At 40.0% G+C, this 26,426-nt stretch overlaps 1 pseudogene; it reads right to left on the bottom strand.

The window, feature by feature from the left end:
* LOC147001813 (diphosphoinositol polyphosphate phosphohydrolase NUDT4B-like) overlaps positions 1 to 26,426 on the bottom strand; it is a 167,742-nt pseudogene that overhangs the window by 82,094 nt on the left and 59,222 nt on the right.

Here is a 26,426-nt window from a genome sequence, read left to right as displayed (position 1 = left end):
CATCTTTTACCATGCACATCTTAAAAGCAAGAAAAATTGTGGGTCTAAGTTTTGGTGGCTGAGTTGTTGTTTCAGTCCCTCCACTGGAAGTCTTGTCCGGTTACAAGAGATGGCCAGTTCAGAATCCAGACTTTCCATTTTGACTCTTAGAGCCACCCTAAAAGATTCCTGGGTTTTTCTACTGTCCTGGGATTCTAGCTCTTCCCAGAGAGCCTCCCACCCCCAATCCAGGTGCTGCTATGAAGAGAGGTATACAAGTATCCTTGTTGTATGGTAGAGCATCATTTACATATATGCCCAGGCAAAGTTCAACTGGGTCTTCAGGTAGAAATATTTCCAGTTTTCAGAGAAAGCATCAAGTTGATTTCCAATCTGGTAGGACAAATTTGTACTCCCTCTAGCAGCAGTGTTATCCTTGGCACACATTTTCATCAGTATGAGCTGTCCCTTGAGTTTTTTACTTTATCCATTCTGAGGCTTGTAAGATCTCAGAGTACTTTTGATTTGCATTTCCCTGATGATGATGACTAGGAAAAGTGAATATATCTTTAAGTGCTTCTAAGCCTAGTAAGATTCTTCTGTTGAGAATACTCTCTTTAGATCTGTATCCCACTTTAAAATTGGGATAAAATTTTATTTAGTTTGTAGATACATAGTTTCGTGAGTTATATAAGAGTTAGTGAAGATCTTTTCGCATTCTGTAGGTTGCACTTTTGCCCTTTTGATATTACCTGTGTCATTGTGAAGCTTTTCAGTTTTATGAAGTCCCATTTATTAAATTTTTGCTATAAGTGTTAGACCTGTTGGCATTCTGTACAGGAAGCTGTCTCCTGTGTGATTGTGTTCAAGGTTATTCCTCCCTTTCTCTTCTATCAGATTTAGTGTATCATGTTTTAGATGAGGTCTTTGATCCAGTTAGACTTGTGTTTTGTGCAGGGTGAATAATATGGGTGTATTTTCATTCTTTAACATGCAGTCATTCAATTAGACCTGAGCCATTTGTTGAAGATGCTTTTTTTTCCACCCCACTATACAGTTTTAGTTTCTTGGTGAAAAATTAAGTTCTCATCAAGGTAAGGGGATTTGCTTCTGGGTCTTCAATTCAATTCCATTGGTCAACCTTTCTATATCCGTGCCTGTAGCACTTTGTTTGGTTGCTATTGCTCTCTAGTAAAGCTTAAATCAAAGATGGTGATGCCTCCAGAAATACCTTTACTGTAGGTGATTGTTTTAGTTCTACAGGGTTTTGGTATTGTTTTGTTTTTTGCTTTTGGTGGTGTTGGTTGTGGTTGTATGGTTTTTTGTTTGTTTGTTGCTTTTGATTTTATTTTTTTTTTTTTGGCTTTCCATATTGAGTTGTGTAATGTCCTATCAAAGTCTGAAAAGAATTGTGTTGGAAATTTAATGGATGTTTTGCACTGAGCCTGTAGATTGCCTTTGGTAAGATGTTCACTCTTACTATGTAAATCCTACTAATCCATGAAAATGGGATATCATTTCATGTGGTGATATTTTCTTCAATTTCTGTCTTACAGGTGTGAAAATTCCTGACATAAAGGTCTTACATTTGCTTGGATAGAGTTACACCAAGATATTTAATATTATTTGTGGCTATTGTGAAGTGTGTTGTTTCCCTAATTTCTTTCTCAGTCCAATAGATGGTAGGCAACTTTATGATGTACCACTTGCTCAATGCTATATACATATGCTGAAGAAACCTAGTTGTTAATTGGAAACATCTAATACATATCCTTGAAAGACACAACAGACTTCGTTTGATAATGAGTGTCTTTAACTCTAGGTTCAGACATTGGTATTCTTGTGTTCCACGTCTATAGCTAGGACTATAGATACTATCTTCAAAACAGTAAAAGAAAATGAATATAATGAACTCGTGGGATGTCACAATAGTGAAGGTGATTGCAACCAAGCTGGAGACCAGAATTTGATGTCCAACAATTGAAAGACAAGAGTAAATTGATTCACAACTTGTCTTTTAGGCTTCACCCAAGTGTGGGGGCAACAAGCACAGAGATGGATTCAATAATTCATAAGTGTATAAACAATGCACAACATGATAAAAATAGAGGGAACATGCCACAATTTATGGATTGTTATACCATAAAAACCATTACATTGACCACTATGTATGTGTCTTGTGAAGAGATTCTAGCCTACATCAGACTCTCCTGTCCTTATCCAAGTTTCTCTTTCCCTTCCACTCTGATATACTCAAATGGGACTCACCTAAATTCATCGTCTATTGCTAGCAAATAGGGTTTAACATGAAGGCACAGGACACAGTACTAACCTGATGGTGAGCCTTTGCAGTCAATGCATCCTGAAAGGCTTAGGATTTACCCATCACAGAAAGAGTCTTCAAAAGTAGCTTTGAATTACACTCTTTCAAAGACATGATTTCTTCCCCATGCTAATATCAATCTTCTGAGTTTAAAGAAGCCCCACACCCTACAGAAGGGACACTTTAACTTCTTCAATAACTGAATTTGAAGTACCAAGCCAGAATCCTAAAGGTTCTGTGTAATTCCAAAGCTTGAAAACTACCTGAAATATGGCATGAATAGCTGGACAGACATTCATCTGGAGGCATCTTCTCTGCCCACTTTTCAGGATGAAGAGCAGGGCCTTGTCCTCTACCATACTCTGTCCATCACAGTATGTTGACACTTTTCCTAATGAAACTGTTCATGCTAAGATGTAATCTAATAGCTTACATAATTTGGCCCAAATCATCCCACTACACATTAAGGCCGGACACCATTTTCTGACCCAGACTGGTAAGAGTTAAAGAAAGAGACTCGAGTTAATTCTGTTTCCCATGTTATACAGGCTACTCACAAGCAGAGTGGCATAGTTTCCAGTATTCATTGAGCTGACTATTAGGAGTGCCTCCCAAAAAGGCTAGCATGTTCTGGTTTCAAAATCCACATTGAAATATGCAGCTGGCTATGAGTTTAAAAAACTCTTTCATTTGGATGTCTTTGTATATAATGCAGAAATGCAGGGCTTTTTAGGCATTGTCTTTGCCAGGCCTCCATATTTCAAAGACACCAAGCAACCACGACACATGCTACTGTCTAGGAAGCTAAGCAAATCACAGAAAGAGTAACAAGAGATCTGGGATTTGTTACAGGCTTGACAACACACTCAGTTCAATTTATCTTATAACTGTCATGCTGCCTAAAAAGTAACTCTGGTTTCTGAAAAACAAATAAAAATTACCTCTTGGATTTTCCTGGGTGCACAGAGCTGGCCCTGAAATTTGGTCTGCCTTATGTGGAAATGAGCCATGAAAACAGACAGGTATACTTAAACTCCTGTTTCCTGGTTGACTCTGCCACTTCCAAGATCTGCCACCTAAGGCAGATCTCCTAGTATTCAAGGAACCTGTTTGGCCAAATCATTGTTAATTTCCACCTTTTGGGGACCTGAAAAAGAGTAGTGGCTTCAAGATTGTTGGAAACCTTAGACCTTTCTCAGGCTCCTTGCATGGATTATCAGCCCAAATAGCGTGAATGTAATAAAACAAATTGAGCATTTTCTTCCTACATAATGCACATTGAAATTTGGTGTGAACTCTCAGCAGAGGTCATGACCAACAGAAGCACCTGGCCTCCCTTCTTCCCAATGGCCCTTACTGGGTCCCCTTCCATTTTTTCTGTTCTCTTGTCTAATCTGAACAAACAGCCTTGGGAACTCAGATTTTTGGTATTTTGTCATTTCGTTCACACTCTGTATATTGCCTATGTCTCCCTTTAGGACTTTGTGAATCAGGCTGAGTTCTTCTTAAAGCTTTTTCCAGCTCTGTATCAGCAGATACCCATGGGAGCTTCTGGCTCCCAGGCAGGTGGTTTTCCAAAGCTTAGATAAGAGATATGACTATGAACAACACCCTGACTCCTGCAGATGGATCTCTGATGAACATACTCCATGACTAGGTGTACAAGGAGGGTTTTGGGACTCCTCCAAATCTGCTTGCACTGCAGCTTCCCCCTACAGTTTAATGGGGATGCCTTACATGTTCAGAGGATCAGTCCAGTATCAACAAGGTGGCAACATTGTAGCATCTAGAAAGGCATGGTCCAGGAAAATCTGAGAGTCTTCTTCTCAAGGCTGCTAATAGAACACTGATTTCAAAGCAGCTAGGGTGAAGGTCTTGAGCACACACATAGTGTCATATCTACTCCAACAGTGGCACACCTTTTTCTAGTGCCACTCACTGAGTTGAGCGTATACAAACCATAACAAATACTGATGCAAAAATACTCAAAAAAATTCTAAGCAACTGAATCTAATAACACATGCAAATGATCATTCACCATGATGAATACGCACTATGCAGGGGATGTAGGGATGATTCAATATGTTGACATTCATCAAGATAATGCACTATGTAATCAAATTTAAGAAATTATCACTTGATCATCTCATTAGATGCTGTATCATCCCAGGAATGCAGGAATGATACAGTATATGAAGATACATCAACATAATCCACTATATAAAATAACTTTAAAATATACTGTATCATCTCATCAGATGCTAAAAAAGCCTTTGAGAAAATACAATACAGCTTCAAGTTAAAAGTACTGGAGGGGTCAGAAAGTCACGGACCGTATTTGAATATAATAAAAGCAACATAGAGCAATCCAGTGGCCAATATAAAAAATTATGGAGAGAAATTTGAAGCAATCCCATTAAAATTAGAGACAGGACAAGGCTGGTCACTCTCCCCCTATGTATTCAACATAGTACTTGAGTTTCTAGTCAGAACAATCAGGGGAAAAATGAGGATCAAAGAGATAGAAATCGGAAAGGAGGAATTCAAGAGACTACTATTTGAGGAGTATACAATACTACATATATGTGACCCTAAAAAATCCAGGAGAAAATTCATAAGCTGATAAACAACTTATGAAAATAGATGGATATAAAATTAGCTAGAACCATACAGCAACTTTCATCTACTCAAAAGTTACTGGGGTTGAAAAAAATTAAAAAAAAAAAAAACTACACACTTCACAATAGTCACAAACAATATAAAATATCTTGGTGTGACTCTAACCAAACAAGGGAAAGAACTGATTAATAAAAACATTAAGTCTCAGCCGGGCGGTGGTGGCACACGCCTTTAATCCCAGCACTCGTGAGGCAGAGGCAGGCAGATTTCTGAGTTGGATTTCTGAGTTCAAGGCCAGCCTGGTCTACAGAGTGAGTTCCAGGACAGCCAGGGCTACACAGAGAAACCCTGTCTTGAAAAACCAAAAAAAAAAAAAACAAAAACAAAAAAACAAAAAACAAAAAAAACAAAAACAAAACATTAAGTCTCTGAACAAAGAAATCAAAGAAGATCATAGAAGATGAAAAGATCTCCCAAGGTCAATGATGACCAGGATTAATTGGGTTAAAAAGGTCCATCTTGCAAAAAGCAATCTACAGATTCAATGCAATCCCCATCACAATTCCAACTCATTTCTTCTCATAGATAGAAAAAGCAATTATGAAATTTAATCTCATATTTATAAATTCCAGTATAGTGAAAATCATCTCAACAATAAAAGAATGGGTGAGGAAACACCATCCCTGTTCTCAAACTATACTACAGAGCAATAGTGATAAAAACAGGCATGGTATTGGTACAGAGAGAGGCATGTAGACCAAAGGAATACAATTAAAGACCTAGAAATGAACCTACACTCATATGATCACTTTATGTTTTTCAAAGGAGCCAAAACCATCCAGTAGAAAAAAAACAGCATTTTCTTTTTTTTTTTTAATTTTTTTTATTACGTATTTTCCTCAATTACATTTACAATGCTATCCCAAAAGTCCCCCATACCCTCCCCCCCACTTCCCTACCCACCCATTCACACTTTTTGGCCCTAGCGTTCCCCTGTACTGGGGCATATAAACTTTGCATGTCCAATGGGCCTCTCTTTCCAGTGATGGCCTACTAGGCCATCTTTTGATACATATGCAGCTAGAGTCAAGAGCTCCGGGGTACTGGTTAGTTCATAATGTTGTTGCACCTACAGGGTTGCAGATCTCTACAAATGGTGCGGGTTCCACTGCTAGTCTGCATATAGAAGAATGCAAATTGATCTATTCTTATCTCCTTGTACAAAGCTCAAGTCCAAGTCACACAAGGACCTACACATAAAACAAGATACACGTAATCTAATACAAGAGATAGCAGTAAAGAACATCGAACCCATTGCACAAGGGAAATGTTCCTGTATGGAACACCAATGGCTCTTGCTTTAAGATCAAAAATTTGGCAAATGGGACTCCCATAAAATTGAAAAGCTTTGTAAGACAAAGGACACAATCAATAGGACAAAATGGCAACCCACATACTGGGAAAACATCTGTACCAACCCTATATCTGATAGAAGGCTAATATCCAAAATATACAAAGAATTTAAGAAGTTACACTCCAGAGAACCAAATAACCCTATTAATGAATAGGGTACAGAGCTAAACAGAAAATTCTCAACGGAGGAATCTTGAATGGCTGAGATGTACTTAAAGAAATGTTCAATATCTTTAGTCATCAGGGAAATTCAAATCAAAATCACCCTTAGATTCCACTTCACAGCAGTCAGATTGGCTAAGATCAAAACTCACCTGACAGCTGATGCTGGCAAAGATGTGATGAAAAAAGAAAATTCCTCCATTCCTGCTGAAACAGCAAGTTGGCAAAAATCACTTTGGAGATCAATCTGGCAATTTCTCAGAATGTTGGAAATAGTTCTACCTTAAATGCAGCTATGCCACTATGGTGCATATAAGCAAAAGATTCTCTAATACATTAAAAGGCATATGCACCACTGTGTTAATAGCAGCCTTATTTATAATAACCAGAAGATGAAAACAACCCTGATGTCCCTCAACAGAGGAATGGATACAGAAAATATGGTACATTGTACAGTGGAGTACTATACAGCTATTAAAAAAAAAGACTTCATGAAATTTGAAGACCAATGGTTGGAACTTGAAATATCATCTTGCGTGTGGTATCCCAGTCACAAAAGGACACACATGGTATGCACTTTTGATAAGTAGATATTAGTCAAACAACTGCATGGAATGCTCATGAAACATTTCACACGCCATATGTAACCCAGAAAGAAGGAAGACCACACAAAATGTGGAAGTTTCTGTACTACTCAGAAGGGGGGAAAAAGAATGTTTGGAAGTAGGAGGAGAAAAGGATCTGGGAGGGAGAGAAGAGTAGGAGGTAAGGTGGGGGCTGGTTCAGATATGTGAGGAGATAGGGAAGAAGTACAGAGGGTAACTCATTTGAAAGGAGGTCTGTAGCCATGGGGGAGGAGGGAGTGTTTGTAGCCACTATAAAGTCCCAGATGCCAGGGACCCAAGAGATTCCCAGGACCCAACATGGAGGATATTAGCCTAAATACCAAACAAAGGGGAGGTAGGAACTATACAAACCATATTCAGTGGATATGCATGGCCACAGTTGAAGAGTGGGGCCAGTTAACTGCCTCAAAAATACTAATTCAGAATTCTTCCTCTCAAAAGAAAATGCAGAGATAAAGAAAGGAGCAGAGCTTGAAGTAAAGACCACCCAGAGACTGACACACCTACTGTTCCATCCCATCTGCAAACACCAAACTCAGTCACTATAGCCAGTGTGAAAAAATTTGGTGCTGACAGAAACCTGGTCTCTCTCTCTCTCTCTCTCTCTCTCTCTCTCTCTCTCTCTCTCTCTCTCTCTCTCTCTCTCTCTGTCTCTCTCTCTCTCTCTGTCTCTCTCTCTGTCTCTCTCTCTTTCTCTGTCTCTCGCTCTCTGTCTCTGTCTCTCTCTCTCTGTCTCTGTCTCTCTCTCTCTCTCTCTGTCTCTCTCTCTCTCTGTGTCTCTCTCTCTCTCTCTCTGTCTCTCTCTGTCTCTCTCTGTCTCTGTCTCTCTCTCTCTCTCTCTCTCTCTCTCTCTCTCTCTCTCTCTCTCTCTCTCTCTCTCTCCCTCTCCCACAGGGGAATAACCTTTTTTGTTTTGTTTCCCTAAATAACACAGTGTAACAATGATAGATAACATATGTATCAAGTTAGGATTATGGGTAATCAGGAGATGTTTCAGTGTATCAGTACAGAGCAGTGCTTCTCAACCTTCCTAATGCTGTGACTCTTTTTATGAAGTTCCTTAGTTCTTGGTGATGCTCCCCACCCCATACCATATAAGTATTGCAATGCTACTTCATAACTGTAAGTTTTGGTATTGCTGTCTCTTGAAATGCTATACAGATAGCCAAACATGGGACTGAGCGAGGGGACCCAGATTGTGAAGTTAGGGCAAGGAATGAAGAAGTGTAATTATACCCAAGAAAGCACAAGAAATGAATCATCTCACATGCACCCCAAAGAAGAGAGTCTCTCTCAAAAAACCACCAGGAAAAATAAACAAAATAAAACAACAACAACAACAAAAAAAAAAAACTGGAACTAACAATCATCTATCATTAATATCTCTCAACATCAATGGACTCAATTCCCAAAAGAGGCATAGGCTAAGAAACTGGAAACATAAACTATACCCAGCATTTTGCTGCAGACAAGAAACACACCTCAGTGTCAAACAAATACATCCCTTCAGAGTAAAGTGCTGCAAAAAAACGTTTGCAAGCAAATGGTCTAAAGAATCAAGTTGGAGAAGCCATTCTAATGTCCAAGAAAGTAGACTTTCAACCAAAAGTTATCAAGAGAGATGAGAAAGGACACTTCATACTCATCATCCAAGAGGAAGCCTTAATTCTGAACTTCTATGCCTCAAGTGCAAAGGCACCCAGATTTGTAAAAGATGTGTTGCTTGCTAAATCTCAAAACACAGCTTGAACCACACATAATAATGGCATATTTCAACTTTCTACACTCACTGGTGAACATGCCGCCCAAGCAGAAATTAAAGACAAACACAGTGTAAGTAAGAGAAGTTATGAACCAAATGGATTTAGCAGATATCCACAGAACATTTCACTCCTAATTTTAAAAAGGATAGGTTCTTGTGAACACACAATGGAACAGTCTCTAAAACTGACTATATAAATCGACCAAAAACAAGCCTTAACAGATACAAGAAGATTGAGAGAATAGCTTGCATTCTTTCATATCACCAGGAACTAAGACTGATCTTCAATAACAACAAGAACAACACAAAGCCCACATACTCATGGAAACAGAAAAACTGTCTACTCAATGATAACTTGGTCAGAAAAGAAAGAAATTAAAGACTTTCTGTAATTCAATGAAAACAAGCACCATACTCCATCAATTGGGACACAAAGAAAAGCAGAGTTATCAGGAAAATCTTCAGCACTGAGTGCCTTGGGGAACTGGGTGTAGCAACCAGAAACTACCAGATGACAAGAAAACAAGAGCCTCCCAGTATCCCCACTGGAATGACATTAGCTGAAATACCACACAAACTGAAGGGAGAACCTGTTGAGACAATATCCAGAGGTTAGGCATGGTCTCCCAGTTGAGAGAAAGGGCCAACCTCCCATCTCTAAAATTGTAACCCAGAATTGCTCCTGTCTAAAGGAAATACAGAGACAAAGAATGAAGCAGAGACTGAAGGAAAGGCCATAAAGAGACTACCCAACTTGGGCATCCATCCAACATGCAGACACCAAAGCCAGAAACTATTGTAGATGCCAAGAGCTGCTTGCTGAGAGGAGATAGAGTGATACAACTTTCTGCTGAGATGCTCTGTCAGATCCTGATCAATACAGATGTGGGATCTGTCTCACAATCAACCATTGGACTGAGAGAAGGGATCCAAATGGAGGAGTTAGGGGAAGAACTGAAAAAGCTAAAATGGCTTCATCTGGCATCAGTGGGAGGGGAGACCCTTCATACTGTGGAGGCTTGAAGCCCCAATGTAGAGGAAGACAATGGTAGTGAGGCAGGAGTGAGTAGTTTGATGGGAGAACACCCTCATAGAGACATGATAAGGGTGATGGCCAGGGTGTTTGCAGAGGAGAAACCTGTAAAGGAGATACAATTTGAAAATCAAATAAATAAAATATCCAATTAAAGAAAAAAGAGTAAATTGGTGATAGGAAGAATTTTGGGTCATCTTAATAAGGAGTCAACAGCACCTTAAGAGCACACCTAAAACCTCTAGGATGAAAAGAAGCAAACACATTTAAGAGGAATAAATGGCATAAAATACTCAAACTCAGGGCTGAAGTCAACCAAATAGAAACAAAGAGCAAGATACAAGGAATCAAAGACAAGCTGTTTTTTCTGAAATAAATATCAACAAGATAGATAAACCCTTAGCCAATCTAACTAAAGGACACAAAGATAGTATCAAAATTAAGAACATCAGAAATGAAAAAGGAGATATAACAAAAGAAACTAAGAAAATTAAAAGCTCAGCCTGACTAGAAAAGCCTATGCTCAACAAACATGGAAAATGTAGATGGCATGGATTATTTTATTTTATTTTATTTTATTTTAATATTTTTGAATGTATGAGTGTTCTGCTGCATATAGATCCACATGCCAGAAGTGGGCATCAGATCCTGATATAGATATTTGTGAGTCCTCCATATCTGATTTCCTCTATTGCCAAGTTCAAGGCAGTTTTCATTGCAAAAATATTCAGATTGTAAAACAGAGATTTTGTATAAGCACAAATATCCAATACATTGACACAATATCTCCTCTCAAGGTATGTGAACACTAAAACAATATAATAAGACATGTGCAACATTAAAGGTACAGTAGAAAGAATTTGGCCTCTGGGAAACAGGGCAACCTGGGGAATTGGACTGTATATTACATGAATGGACCCCAGAAGTAGATGTACATTAGATAACAATCTACCTCGTGCAATGATCCTAGAGTATCAGGTCCTAACAAAGATAAGCCACCTATGCCATGTCCCTAACAAACTTTCCACATCCTAAGCATTTGACGTGTAGTGAAGCAGAAAGAAATCTCTAGATTTGGAAGAAGTTGCCAAGGGGTCTTACCTGGGTCAAAAGAGAGAGTCCCATTTTTTTTGAATCTATGAAACCCCCCTTGTACTTGGGAAAAGAGGAACTCAGGTACACGGGGAATATGTAATTGTACAGGCACCTCAGAAACTGGTCTAAATGGGGCAAGCTGGTAAGTATGTGGGCCATAGTAGTTCCCAGTGGCATCATCAGTAGTCAAGTCCATTGACAATCTCTTGTATTCAGGAGAACCCTTGAATCTTCTGTGATGTCACCATTGTTGCTTGACACCAACTGCCTGTGGTATATTCCTTCAGAGTCTATTTGGTTCACAAGCAGGCATGTTGTCCATGCTTCTCATGCTATTTCAGAGGGAAAATACAATACACAGAGTCCAGACTTAGGCAGAAGGAGGCCAGCATTCTGTCATGTTTGGAAATGGAAAGAAAGAAATGTTCATGGATGAGTCACAATGAGTCCTGGGAAAAAGTTGGGAAGGTACATGGAGGACGTTGGCTTGAGCTGGTCCTTCCAGGAATAGGGCGTATGATTTGAGAAATCAATCCTTGCTTTGATGGGAGATTTTAATTTCATCCTGACTGGCAAATTATACCAGGAATCTCTGTGAGGATAACAAAGTGTTACTCTCAGGATAGAGTGTTGAAGCACTTCATCCTGTTAGAGTTTCCAATAGGTTACATGATGATGTGATGCCAAAAACAGTGTGGGATATTCCCCTGCTCTCATGACTCAAGGTCCCAGACACTTTGGAATTGAACACACAAGACGTGGACTGATTCACAATCTGGGTTGAGTATAGTCGTCTGTGAGCTCTCATCATGCCTTTTAAGAAGCATGGATAGGCTTATGGGAGATGTTAGGTGCTGGTGTTTATGGTCAATCTTTATTGTGCTAGGTAGTACGGACTATATTGTCCCTTAAGTGCTGTCAATGCCCTCCAATTATTCTTGCATGGGAGAGCTTATGCATTTCAGGTCTAGGGAAATTGCAAAAGAGAAGGGGGAGGAAAATGGTTAATGATGGTGGTTGGGAACAGGGATCTACCTGAGGAGCCCAGCTTGAAGATATCTTTCCTGCTCTTTCAGGGATTCTCTGTATCTCTACATTATCCAATTGCTCAGACTTCTGTGTGGGACTAAGCATGGGTTCACTTTCCCTGCACTATTATCTATACAAAATTTACTAGTGTTTATCAACCTACATGGTCTGTTGGAAAGACATCACCCCAACCCTCCACCACCAATAAGTAGGAGCAGAGAATGAAGAGGATGAAGAATCTCAAAAGGGATCTCAAGAAGATCAAAAATGAGAGAGATTAATTACAAGGAATCCCGGCAAATTACACTAACAACAGGTAGTCATTATGCTCAGTTCTTTGTTGACTATCTTGGGTCATCTCTGTTAAGCCCAGATTTCCTCATACCACAGGTGGCTCCGACTCCAGGTTGTCCGCATATCCAAACTTATTTTGCTGAATGGATTTTGGACACAGAACTTCAAGTTCTAATAGTAGTGATATGGGACTCAGGCACTTTTGATTCCTCCAAAAGTAAATCAGAGCCTGTAGTATTAATGACAGTCTGCAGATAAGGGTAATAGTGTGTGAGCCCTAATCCTGCACTGAAAGAATCCTCTACAGGTGTTGGTTTGTGGGAGATGCAAAGTATTCTTTTTTTTTTAATGACCAATCATGTTTGCAATTGACCTGGAGGTAATTTGGGTCCAATTGGTTCTGTCAACAGCTGGAGGGACCTGGTTCCACATACTACCTCTCAGTATGACTGGATTGGCATCAGCTCATCAGTGCTTTTCTTAAATTGTATCCATTATACTCTCAAATAATTCCATGACAGTGTGTTTATTTGTCATTTTGATTATGTTTGGTTATATGGGTGGTGTGTGTGTGTGTGTGTGTGTATGTGTGTGTGTATGTTCTAGTTAAGATCTTGAGAATCTGTGTAGTATCATGGGGCTGAGATTTTCCATGACACAATTTCCAGGCAAAAGACTGATGAATCCATGGAACCTCACTTTGAGTAGCTCAGGTTATGACCTCTGTGCTCACCTTAGGTGCACACTAGAAACTCCGGGGCTATGTAATAAAGGCTTTTCCCTGTAGATACTGATTATGTCCTTTATGTCAGGTCATCTCCCTGCCTTTACTTCACTGGCTCTACTGACCCTATGAGAATAGTAGTAATTTTAATAAGCTCCAAGTGGAACCAGTAACAAGGAGATAGTCATGGCATATATGGGTTGTGATAGTCCACAATTCATCTTGAATTGACATGATCTTTGTATCCTTACTTCATGGGATTATTTGCTCCTTGGACCATTTGCTCCCACAGGATCAACTTTGAGACTTTCATAATCAAGATATAACATGATCAGGTGATGATTGACCTGAATAGAGTGCCCCAGGACATTAGTCAGGCCTTGTACAAGTACAAGGAGCTGACTAAAGAAAATCAATTATACTGGTGAGTGACTAACAGGGTCATGACCCAAGCTGTAGGCACAGAATGTGACTGCCTGTCCTTGTTTTTGAACCAATGTGAGAGCTCAGGTTATATCCTGTATGCCTTGAAATAGGAAGACTGCCTCCTAAAAGCAAAGCTCTAGGATTTTTACCTCTTAAAGTCATTTAGACCAAGTGTGAAGAGTCTGTGAGCCCTTCCAGTCATTTTCTTTTCCAACAGAGTATCTTTGAGACAGAAAAGATTAACATCATGATGGAAATATCAACCAACCTTGAGCCAGTTGAGCTCTGAAAGTAGATACATTGAAGAGGTTTTCATGAGACACATAGAAAGACTCTCTGTTGGTTGGGTCTCTTCTCTCCTATAGAAGGTTTCCCCTCTACCTACAGGTGATATTTAAATACCAGGGACATACAAGCACACATTGGCCCCAGGTCCAGTTCTGAGAGATATGTAAGTTCCTATTACTGTCAGGGTTTTCAGAAGTGCCTTCCCTTCTGAAATATGGCTGTCCTCTGGATTTGACCTCCCTCTATGTGATGCTCCATGGCCAATCTGGACAGTTGTCTGGGGCTGTCCTGGGACCATGGCCCATTGGGAGGTGGATGGTCCTTGGAGGAGTGGAAGGAAGATGGATGTTGACTTGATTGATTATAATTTGTTTGTGAATCAGCATCAGGCACAGCTACCTCCTGAGTGAATCTAACCATCTCCATCACAAAGTCAGGATGTTGTGGAAGGAGAACAGACAGCTGCCAGGGAACCAGATGGATTGGAAGAATGCTCCAAAAAAACAAAGAGGCTGTGTAAAGAAGGCAGCCTGAAGATCAATGACCTATGTTCCAAGCAGCAGCAGGTAGGATGCTTGAAGCATCAGGGTCAGGTTGCAGTAATGCCTAACCTTAAACACAGTCAAGCCTCCACAACAATCCTGCAACTTATCCAGGCTCTCTCCTATGTCCATCCAGTTCTTCACTTCTGTGATCATTTCCAAGACTTTCTGTGGAGTTATCCTCTTTCATAAAAGTACATGTTTGGGATGTAAGCCATTCTACTCAACTAAAAGCTGCATTTCCTTATGATAGATAGGTTGAACACACATTACACAAGTACATTCCACTATGCTAAATGTGTTCTATGTGGTTGCCTCCATTGTAGTAGTACAGAATATTGATTAATGAATTCAGAGCTTTTTTAACTCATTTGCTTCTTAGGGATCATGTGAGATCACCGGCAGGACAAAATCTGCAAGTGTTAGATCCCAGTGGAATTGCCAAATTAGTGGTTTTCATTGACTTTGGGGGGGGGTGGTTGTATGCTTTCTTTCCTCTTTCCCTGTATTGAAAGATGGACTCTTCACCCTGCCAGATTTGGATCACACTGAAAGAACCTGAGTAATGACTTATCAGTCCTGTTTTCTGTCAGTGTTGATAGAGTTCTTTCCTAGAGCTTATATTTTGGAGCATATTGGATCAACAAGGACGTGAGACAGGCTTCTCTCTGGCTGAGTGTTGGTGTGAGAGATGTGAGGCTTCAAGGATGAAATTTAACTAACTCACCCTAGTCTAAGAAGAGTGCTCCCTAAGAATTTTTAGTGCCCAAGGGATGGATAGCAGAGCCCTGTGTCCCACATGATACATCAGCTTTTAATAGTCTCCATTCAACTGTTCTTCCACCATTGTTGTCTCCTCATAGTTTTCTGCTCACTTAAGATTTCGGGAGAGATCCGGGCACCTTCCCAGGCAGATGAGCGGTGTCTGCCCTGCCCAGGAGGGCTTTGCCAGAGCACCCGGTAGAGCCATCTTGGTTCCTGGATCCTGCTGAGACTCCTCTGTGCAGGTGAGAGTGTGGACTACAGAAGCTAACAACTTCTGGGACAGGCCCTGTTTCAGGCCTTCATCTTCGGCCAGGAGTCAGGTTCCAATGCCAAATATCTGTGGACCTTCCCGGCAAGAGGAGAGCTTGCCTGTAGACAGTGCTCTAATCACTGAAACTCAGGAGAGAGCTAGTCTCCCAGGTCTGCTGATAGAGGCTAACAGAATTATGAGAGGAACAAGCTCTAACCACAGACAAAAATAACAACTAATTCCAGAGATTACCAGATGGCAAACGGCAAATATAACAATCTTACTAACAAAAACCAAGCCCACTCACCATCATCAGAACCCAGCACACCTACTTCAGCCAGTCCTGGGCACTCCAACACACCCGAAAAGAAAGACCCAGGTTTGAAAGCATATTTCATGATAATGGTAGAGGACATGAAGAAGGACTTTAATAACTCACTTAAAGAAATACAGGAGAACACTGCTAAAGAGGTACAAGTCCTTAAAGAAAAACAGGAAAACACATCCAAACAGGTGATGGAAATGAAAAAAACCATACTAGACCTAAAAAGGGAAGTAGACACAATAAAGAAAACCCAAAGTGAGACAATGGTGGAGATAGAAACCCTAGGAAAGGAATCTGAAACCATAGATGCGAGCATCAGCAACAGAATACAAGAGATGAAAGAGAGAATCTCAGGTGCAGAAGATTACATAGAGAACATCAGCAAAACAATCAAAGAAAATGCAAAATGCAAAAAGATCCTAACTCAAAACATCCAGGAAATCCAGGACACAATGAGATGACCAAACATACAGATAATAGGAGTAGATGAGAATGAAGATTTCAACTTAAAGGACCAGCAAATATATTCAACAAAACAATAGAAGAAAACTTGCCAAACCTAAAGAAAGAGAAGCCCATGAACATACAAGAAGCCTACAGAACTCCAAATAGATTACACCAGAAAAGAAATTCCTCCTGACACATAATAATCAGAACAAGAAATGCACTAAATAAAGATAGAATATTAAAAGAAGTAAGGGAAAAAGGTCAAGTAACATATAAAGGCAAGCCTATCAGAATTAGACTAGACTTTTCACCAGAGACTATGAAAGCCAGAAGAGCCTGGAAAGATGTTATACAGACATTAAGGGAACACAAATGCCAGCCCAGGCTACTCTACCCAGCCATACTTTCAATTACTGTAGATGGAGAAAGCAAAGAATTCCACGACCGAACTAATTTCACACAGTATCTTTCCACCAACCCAGCCCTTAAAAGGATAATAACAGAAAACAAAAAAACAAAAAACAGAACAATACAAGGACGGAAAGCATGTCCTAGAAAAAACAAGAAAGTAATGCTTCAACTAACCTAAAAGAAGACTGCCACAAGAAGAGAATGCCAACCTTAACAACAAAAATATTAGGAAGCAACAATTACTTTTCCTTAATATCTCTTAATACGAATGGACTCAACTCCCCAATAAAAAGACATAGACTAACAGACTGGCTACACAAACAGGACCCAACATTTTGCTGCTTACAGGAAACCCAACTCAGGTAAATGAGAGACACTACCTCAGAATGAAAGGCTGAAAAACAATTTTCCAAGCAAATGGTCTGAAGAAACAAGCTGGAGTAGCCATTCTAATATCTAATAAGATTGACTTCCAACCCAAAGTCATCAAAAAAGACAAGGAAGGGCACTTCATACTCATCAAAGGTAAAATCCTCCAAGAGGAACACTCAATTTTGACTATCTATGGTCCAAATACAAGGGCAGCCACATTCATTAAAGAAACTTTAGTAAAGCTCAAACCACACATTGCACCTCACACAATAATAGTGGGAGACTTCAACACACAACTTTCACCAATGGACAGATCATGGAAACAGAAACTAAACAGGGACACAGTGAAACTAACAGAAGTTATGAAACAAATGGGTCTAACAGATATCTACAGAACATTTTATCCTAAAACAAAAGGATATACCTTCTTCTCAGCACCTCATGGTACTTTTCAAAAATTGACCACATAATTGGTCACAAAACAAGCCTCAACATATACAAAAATATTGAAATTGTCTCATGCATCCTATCAGATCACCACGGACTAAAGCTGATCTTCAATAACAACATAAATAATAGAAAGCCAATATTCACATGGAAACTGAACAACACTCCTCTCAATGATACCTTGGTCAAGGATGGAATAAAGAAAGAAATTAAGAAATTTTTAGAGTTTAATGAAAATGAAGCCACAACATGCCCAAACTTATGGGACACAATGAAAGCATTTCTAAGAGGAAAACTCATAGCTCTGAGTGCCTCTAAAAAGAAACTAGAGAGAGCAGACACTAGCAGCTTGACAACACACCTTAAAGCTCTAGAACAAAAGGAAGCAAATTCACTCAAGAGGAGTAAAAGGCAGGAAATAATCAAACTCGTGGCAAAATCAACCAAGAGGAAACAAAAAGAACTATTCAAAGAATCAACCAAATGAGGAGCTGGTTCTTTGAGAAAATCAACAAGATAGATAAACCCTTAGCCAGACTCACTAGAGGGCACAGGGAAAGCATCCTAATTAACAAAATCAGGAAGGAAAAGGGAGACATAACAACAGATCCTGAAGAAATCCAAAACACCATCAGATCCTTCTACAAAAGGCTATACTCAACAAAACTGGAGAACCTGGATGAAATGGACAAGTTTCTAGACAGATACCAGGTACCAAAGTTAAATCAAGATCAAGTTAATGATCTAAACAGTCCTATATCCCCTAAAGAAATAGAAGCATTCATTAATATTCTCCCAACCAAAAATCCCAGGACCTGATGGGTTTAGTCCAGAATTCTATCAGACCTTCAAAGAAGATCTAATCCCAGTTCTTCACAAACTATTCCAGAAAATAGAAGCAGAAGGTACTCTACCCAACTCATTCTATGAAGCCACAGTTACTCTGATACCTAAGCCAGAAAAATACCCAACAAAGATAGAGAACTTCAACCAATTTCCCTTATGAATTTCTATGCAAAAATACTCAATAAAGTTCTCGCTAACTGAATCCAAGAACACATCAAAACAATCATCCATCCTGACCAAGAAGGTTTCATCCCAGGGATGCAGGGATGGTTCAGTATATGGAAATCCATCAACATAATCCAGTATATAAACAAACTCAAAGACAAAACCACATGATCATCTTGTTAGATGGGGAGAAAACATTTGACAAAATCCAACATCCATTCGTGATAAAAGTCTTGGAAAGATCAGGAATTCAAGGCCCATTCCTAAACATGATAAAAAGCAATCTACAGCAAACCAGTAGCCAACATCAAAGTAAATGGTGAGAAGCTGGAAGCAATCCCACTAAAATCAGGGACTAGACAAGGCTGCCCACTTTCTCCCTACCTATTCAACATTATACTTGAAGTCATAGCCAGAGAAATTCGACAACAAAAGGAGATCAAGGGGATACAAATTGGAAAGGAGGAAGTCAAAATATAACTTTTTGCAGATGATATGATAGTATATATAAGTGACCCTAAAAATTCCACCAGAGAACTCCTAAGCCTGATAAACAGCTTCAATGAAGTAGCTGGATATAAAATTAACTCAAACAAGTCAATGGCCTTTCTGTACACAAAGCTTAAACAGGCTGAGAAAGAAATTAGGGAAATAACACCCTTCTCAATAGTCACAAATAATATAAAATACCTTGGTGTGACTCTAACTAAGGAAGTGAAAGATCTGTATGATAAGAACATCAAGTCTCTGAAGAAAGAAATTAAAGAAGATCTCAGAAGATGGTCTTCCATGCTCATGGATTGGCAGGATCAACATTGTAAAAATGGCTATCTTGACAAAAGCAATCTACATATTCAATGCAATCCCCATCAAAATCCCAACTCTATTCTTCAATGAATTAGAAAGGGCAATCTGCAAATTCATCTGGAATAACAAAAAACCTAGAATAGCAAAAACTCTTCTCAAAAATAAAAGAACCTCTGGTGGAATCACCTTGCCTAACCTAAAGCTGTACTACAGAGCAATTGTGATAAAAACTGCATGGTACTGGTATAACGACAGACAAGTAGAACAATGGAACAGAATTGAAGACCCAGAGATGAACCCACACACCTATGGTCACTTGATTTTCGACAAGGGAGCTAAAACCATCCAGTGTAAAAAAGACATCATTTTCAACAAATGGTCCTGGCACAACTGGCGGTTACCATGTAGAAGAATGCCAATTGATCCATTCCTATCTCCTTGTACTAAGGTCAAATCTAAGTGGATTAAGGAACTCCACATAAACCCAGAAACACTGAAACTTATACAGGAGAAAGTAGGGAAAATCCTCAAAGACATGGGTAGAGCGGAAAATTCCTGAATAGAACAGCAATGGCTTGTGGTGTAAGATCTAGAATCAACAAATGGGATCTCATAAAATTGCAAAGCTTCTGCAAGGCAAAAGACACAGTCAATAAGACAAAAAGGCCACCAACAGATTGAGAAAGGATCTTTACCTATCCTAAATCAGATAGGGGACTAATATCCAATATATATAAAGAACTCAAGAAGGCGGACTCCAGAAAATCAAATAACCCCATTAAAAATGGGGCTCAGAACTACACAAAGAATTCTCACCTGAGGAATACAGAATGGCTGAGAAGCACCTGAAAGAAATGTTCAGCATCCTTAATCATCCAGGAAATGCAAATTAAAACAACCCTGAGATTCCACCTCACACCAGTCAGAATGGCTAAGATCAAAAATTCTTGTGACAGCAGATGCTGGCGAGGATGTGCAGAAAGAGGAACACTCCTCCATTGTTGGTGGGATTGCAAGCTGGTACAACCACTCTGGAAATCACTCTGTCGGTTCCTCAGAAAACTGGACATAATACTACTGGAGGATCACACAATACCACTCCTGGGCATGTATCCAGAAGATGTTAAAACACGTGAGAAGGACACATGCTCCACTATGTTCATAGCAGCCTTGTTTATAATAGTGAAAAGCTGGAAAGAACCCAGATGCCCCTCAACAGAGGAATGGATACAGAAAATGTGGTACAATTACACAATGTAGTACTACTCAGCTATTAAAAAGAATGAATTTATGAAATTCCTCTGCAAATTGATGGACCTGGAGGGCATCATCCTGAGTGAGATAACCCAATCACAAAAGAAACTCACACAATATGCACTCACTGACACATGGATTTTAGCCAAGAAACTTAGAATACCCAATATGCAAGATACAATTTGCTAAACACATGAAACTCAAGAACACATTGCCCTTTTTAAGAATTGGGAACAAAACACCCATGGACGGAGTTGCAGAGACAAATTTTGGAGCTGAAACGAAAGGATGGACCATCTAGAGACTGCCATATCTGGGAATCCATCCCATAATAACCTTCCAAACACTGACATCATTGCATACACTAGCTGTCTCTTGTGAGACTATGCAGGGGCCTAGCAAACACAGAAGTGGAGGCTCACAGTCAGCTATTGGATGGATCACAGGGCCCCCAATGGAGAAGGTAGAGAAAGTACCCAAGGAACTAAAGGGATCTGCAACCATATAGGTGGAACAACAATATGAACTAACCAGTACCCCCCAGAGTTCGTGTCTCTAGCTGCATATGTATCAGAAGTTGGCCTAGTCGGCCATCACTGGAGAGGCAGGCCCATTGGTCTTGCAAACTTTATATGCCTCAGTACAGGGGAATCCCAGGGCCAAGAATGGGAGTGGGGGGAAGGGAGAGTATGGGGGACTTTTGGAATAGCATTGGAAATATAAATGAAGAAAATACATAATAAAAATAATAATAATAATAAAGATTTCGATAGAGAGAGGGTGTGTGTTTGTGGTGTGTGTGTATGTGTGTGTGTGTGTGTGTGTCTCAGTGTGTCGGTGTGTGTATGTGAGATATGTATGTCTGTGACAAAGTGTACATTGCTGGCTATGTTGAAAGTCCAGTTATTTATGTCAGGTTCTGTTCAGTCTTTCTGTAACATATTCCCTTGTGCCCAGGTCTCTCACTGAACCTGAGACTTCATGTTTTGCTTAAGCTGTCTGACCAGCATCTTTGAATCTTCTTTCACCTCCCATGCAGAGATCCTTGTATGGTTTGGTCTAAATTAATTATTACAAGGTTCAATTGCTTATAGCAAGAAAGATCATGGTGGCATTTTCTACAATTTAGGGTTTTGGGTTTTTTGTCTGTTTTTGTAAGTGCCAATTCATTAACAAGGAGGAAGCAAATGCTGACTATTCCAGGTGTCAGACAAACAACTTGGCCCACTGTACCTTCTCAAGAGCTTTCGTCTCATCATGATAGAAACAGCAGGGAGAAGTAGGATGGTGGTGGTGGACCAGGGTGGGACTTACACAACAAATTTATGTTATCCACAGTTGAGTATTTCAACCCATTAATGCCTTACTAAACCAAGAGTAACCACGTTGCCAACACTTAAAAGTGAATAAAAACATCTTTACTACAGGCCATTCTTCCCACATCTTACCAAGTGAACTCAGATTTCCCTTCCCAGGCCTTCCCTCATTCATTACACCTTCCAGACCCTGGGAAGCACTCTACACAACTCTGAGTGGGAATCTATCCTAAAACAAAGTCATGCCCAAAATATAGTTAGCAAAACAATGTCAGTAGAGGGATGCACTGTAGGCATCTATGTATGCTCATGGTTAAGCCAATAAGACAAGCCAGAATCTCCCAGGGCAATAAACCTAAGCAGGAAAAATTAAGAAATCTAACACTTGTTTTCAAAATAATAGTATTGTTTCACAATTTGCTGATATAAATAAGAGACATATCTCCAAATGGTTGTAGATGGGAGATGAAAAGTCTACTGGACATTGAATGACAGGAAGTATCAGGTTTATTGAGAGACCTAGGCTCAAAGAACTAAGTTAGAGAATGACTAGACAAAATCAGATGTCGTTAACTGGCCTACAAACATACCCACTAAGGTACAGATTGGTACAATCATCCACAAACCCCCACAAACACACACACACACACCTACCTAAAATCATAAATGTGCAGGAATCTGTCATGCTAGAAGATGAAGATAATTTAGACTATGCAGAGCAGATGTTTCAACTGAGAAACACGACTCTGCTCTTCTTCCTAGAGAACTAGAAAGCTCTAGAGAACATTCTTCTTGGTCAGAATGAGGGGTATATTGGAGACATTTTTTCACTAATCCTCAAAACTCTCACACTAAAACTGAGATTGTGAGAAGCCTTTCCTACAACCCTGCTCATCCAGCCAGCTCCAGACTACAAGGCCCAGGAAAGAGAACTCCAACAGCACTCAAAGAAAATAGGACTGACAAGCTGCTACTCAGGCTCACTCAGTGTGAATCAAGATCTACAGGGGAATGGGTTGGGGTGGGGGACAAAAACTTCCAAAAGGCAACAATGAAATACACTTATTTCTCAGTCCCACTAAGCTCTCATCCTTGCAAACTACTTCCTACCTGAAATCTCACATGATCCCCATAAAACTTTTGAAGGCCTTTACATCTTCCTTCAAAGCACTCTACTATTCTAAAGAAGGGCTCCAACACAGCACCCTTCAAACTCAATGTCACATAGAGTCGTGATGTGTAATCAACTTATCTCCCCTAGTGAACTGCAGATTCTAGCAGAACAGAAAAATTTCCTTGTCAAACATACAGTTTCTTGAAAAGGGCTACCTCCACAAAAGCCATGTAAATGATCCCATAAATAAACAGTTGGAGGAGACATAGGCAAGTACCTGGTAAGTTGGTGGACTGTTACACTGGACTATGTTTATGGTGAGCCATGAGGGCAATCTGCCTCTGATACACATCACCCTACCTGCTGCTGCTTGGCTCTTGTTACAAAGATGTTCTTGCTGGCCTCATCACAGAACCTTTTTCTTCACCATAGGATGCTTCCTTTTCAGCCTGCCCCACCAGCAGCTTTCTGTTCTCATTCAGCAACATCCTTACTTTTTCCTTCAATTAATTGCAGTCATTCAGGAGGTAACAGTGCCTGAAGCTGATCCACAAACAAAGAAACAAAAAATGGTCATTTCCAGCAAGCTTACATTTCTCTGCCACTCTTTTAAGAACTAGGATCCCAACAAGAGTTAGAGTTAGGGTTAGGGTTAGGGTTAGGGTTAGGGTTAGGGTTAGGGTTAGGGTTAGGGTTAGGGTTAGGGTTAGGGTTAGGACAGACTAGAGTCCACACTATACCCACCAGGACTAAAAATAGGCAAGTCAAATCCAGAGATCAGCCACATGTCACAAGACTCAAAGACCATAACACCAATATGAAAACCAACATTTCAGAAAACCATAACACCAATAGTGTCCCATGTACATCACTGAAGAGGAAATGTTCCTCATATTTGCTTATATGTCTGGGTACCAGAGAACAATCAGCAGGGAAAGGGCAAAAACACGCTGAGGGAGGAGAGAAGACCCAACAGGTATAAACTCTTTCCATTTTTGTCATGGATCCCAGAATTTTGAATCTGCTGTCAGAACCCTAAAGTTTCAGGGTTGCTTGATATTCCCAGCATGGTGGAAATGGTTCCTATGCAGAGGATCCTGAATTTGGAAGAATAAAGTTTGGAATGTCTTGGACACTCTTCAAACTTAAGAAAACTGAGTGCAAAAGGTACAAATCCAGGATCCTTGCCTCAAGGGAGGGCTCCTATTAAGAAACAGGTAGTGGGGCTGGAGAGATGGCTCAGAGGTTAAGAGCATGACTGTGTCCCGGAGGTCCTGAGTTCAATTCCCAGCAAGCACATGGTGGCTCAAAACCATCCATAATGTGATCTGACCTCCTCTTCTGGAGTGTCTGAAGACAGCTACAGTGTACTTACATGTATAATAAATAATTTTTCTAAAAAAGAAACAGGAGAATTAGAGCCCTTATTTTTGTTCAAAGTCCTAGAAGGCCACAAGCATTCCCTGCCTAGTGCTGCTCCTTACTTGTGTCAGGGACTCACCTGTAGGAATAGTTATCTTCTATGAGTTCCTTGTACTTCTCTATCATATCACTTATTGACTGGGTCATTTTTTCCATATCCATCATTGTCTTCTCATGTTGTGATTTAATGATGGTGAATTCAATGTTCATCCTGTGGTAGAGCATGGCCCAAAGAGCAAATATCCTCTGAACTAAGCAATCAAGTATCATGTGAAAAAATGGTGTATCTGGACTACCCAAGCCAATTGTATGCCACATCCTTGTTCCTTCAAAGAAGGTCCTATTAGTACTGAGTAAACTTATTATCTTGCCCAGAGGACAGCAGAGCCTGGGAACCAAATGAGGAGAGATAACCCTCAGGAGCTCCTTGGGTGAGCCTGAAGTAATATACTAGTTCTGTGAGAAGTTTCTAATAGACCTGTCAAGATATTGAATCCTTTATCCTCAGGCTGGTCCTCTTGTCTTAGAGCTTGGTGGCTCCCACTATCTAGTGAAAGAAGCAGAGAAGTTCTCTCTGGATCAGCATCTTATATTTACATCACCCCATGCAGTTGAGGTTCTTCTCAAAGCAACACCAAAATTCTGGCTGTTCAAAGCAATGGTCAAAGTCCTACTCTTTGACTATCCTGGGGTCTACTTTGAAAAACCCAGTGTTATCACTTCTCCTAACATCTTGACAGATGAAGACCCACAGAAGCTCATCAATAATTGTATGAGGAAACAAACATGAAGAACCAGATCACTCTAGACATATTGGACACCCCCACATCCCAGGAAAGAGTCTGAGGGAATGTTCTACATGGATGGGAATACCTCAATTAAACATGGAACCAGGTACACAGGGGCTTCGGGAGATATTGCAGCTGAAATTATTTGGCCCAAAGATATATAGACTAAGTCTATGGTGAAAGAAAATACCTGTCATCACTTACCAGGAATTTCCCTATGCTTTACTTAATAAATATGTGGATATTATAATATATGGAGAAGGAGGGCTCATCACTGCTGGCAGAAAGAACATTAAAAACAAAGAGGAATTCTTGGCTCTCCTGGAAACTCTTTGAATTCCTCCATGATACACTTGGTTTCAAGGCAAAGCACATCAACTTAATGACCCCCTTGAGGTCACAAGTAATGAGGTCACTGAGTTGGCATGCGAAAAATTGTTTGAAGATCAGTGTAAGCTGGGCATGGTGGCACATGCCTTTAATCCCAGCAATTGGGAGGCAGAAGCAGGCAGATTTCTAATTTCGAGGCCAGACTGGTCTACAGAGTGATTTCCAGGACAACCAGGCGATACAGAGAAATCTTGTCTTGAAACAAAGCAATCAAAAAGCAAACGAACAAAAAACAGTGGAATCTACTGACATTCAGGTGACATACTGTGACCCACTGCTGCCTGAGAATCCATAGTATAAACAAGGGGAAATAAGGGATGTAAAAATATCTAAAGCATAGCTGAAACCAAAGTTTGGTGGTGGACACCAGAGGGAAGGAACACTAATACTGACAAGTTTCTGAAAACAAACCTTCACCAGACTACCTGACTGGCATACACACTACTTTCTAAGTTGCTCATAACAAGGTATGGTATAACTGGACTTAACAGCATGGCTCAATTCCTCCAAGCAATATGTCAGCTTAATAGTAAAATACATGTAAAGACAGATACTTCTGCCAGAAGTGGGAACATATGAGAGACCAAACAATGGTCAATTGTGGGACACTGACTTCACTGATGTGTGTCCTGATGGGGGAGTAAGAGTCCGTGGTTTGTTTGTGTTTTTTTTTTTTTTTTTTTTTTTACTGAAACCTTCTACTTTTATCCACTACTCTGAAACTTCTAAAAGAGTAGCTGAAAAGCTCTTCAAGGTATCTGACCAACAATTATACCATGCCCTTTGAATTGTGTCAAACTATAGCAGAGCATTGATAGCCAAAAGCTGTCAATAAACAGTGAATGATTTAGGAGAAAGTGGGGAAAAGCCTTGAAGATATGGGCACAGGGGAAAACTTCTTGAATAGAACAGCAATGGCTTGTGCTGTAAGATCGAGAATTGACAAGTGGGACCTCATGAAACTGCAAAGCTTCTGCAAGGCAAAAGACACC

The sequence above is a fragment of the Mus caroli genome, unplaced genomic scaffold (genome assembly GCF_978045245.1).
Source record: "Mus caroli unplaced genomic scaffold, Mus_caroli_1 scaffold_12, whole genome shotgun sequence".
NCBI lineage: Eukaryota > Metazoa > Chordata > Mammalia > Rodentia > Muridae > Mus > Mus caroli.
This window is presented reverse-complemented; position numbering and strand designations above follow the sequence as displayed.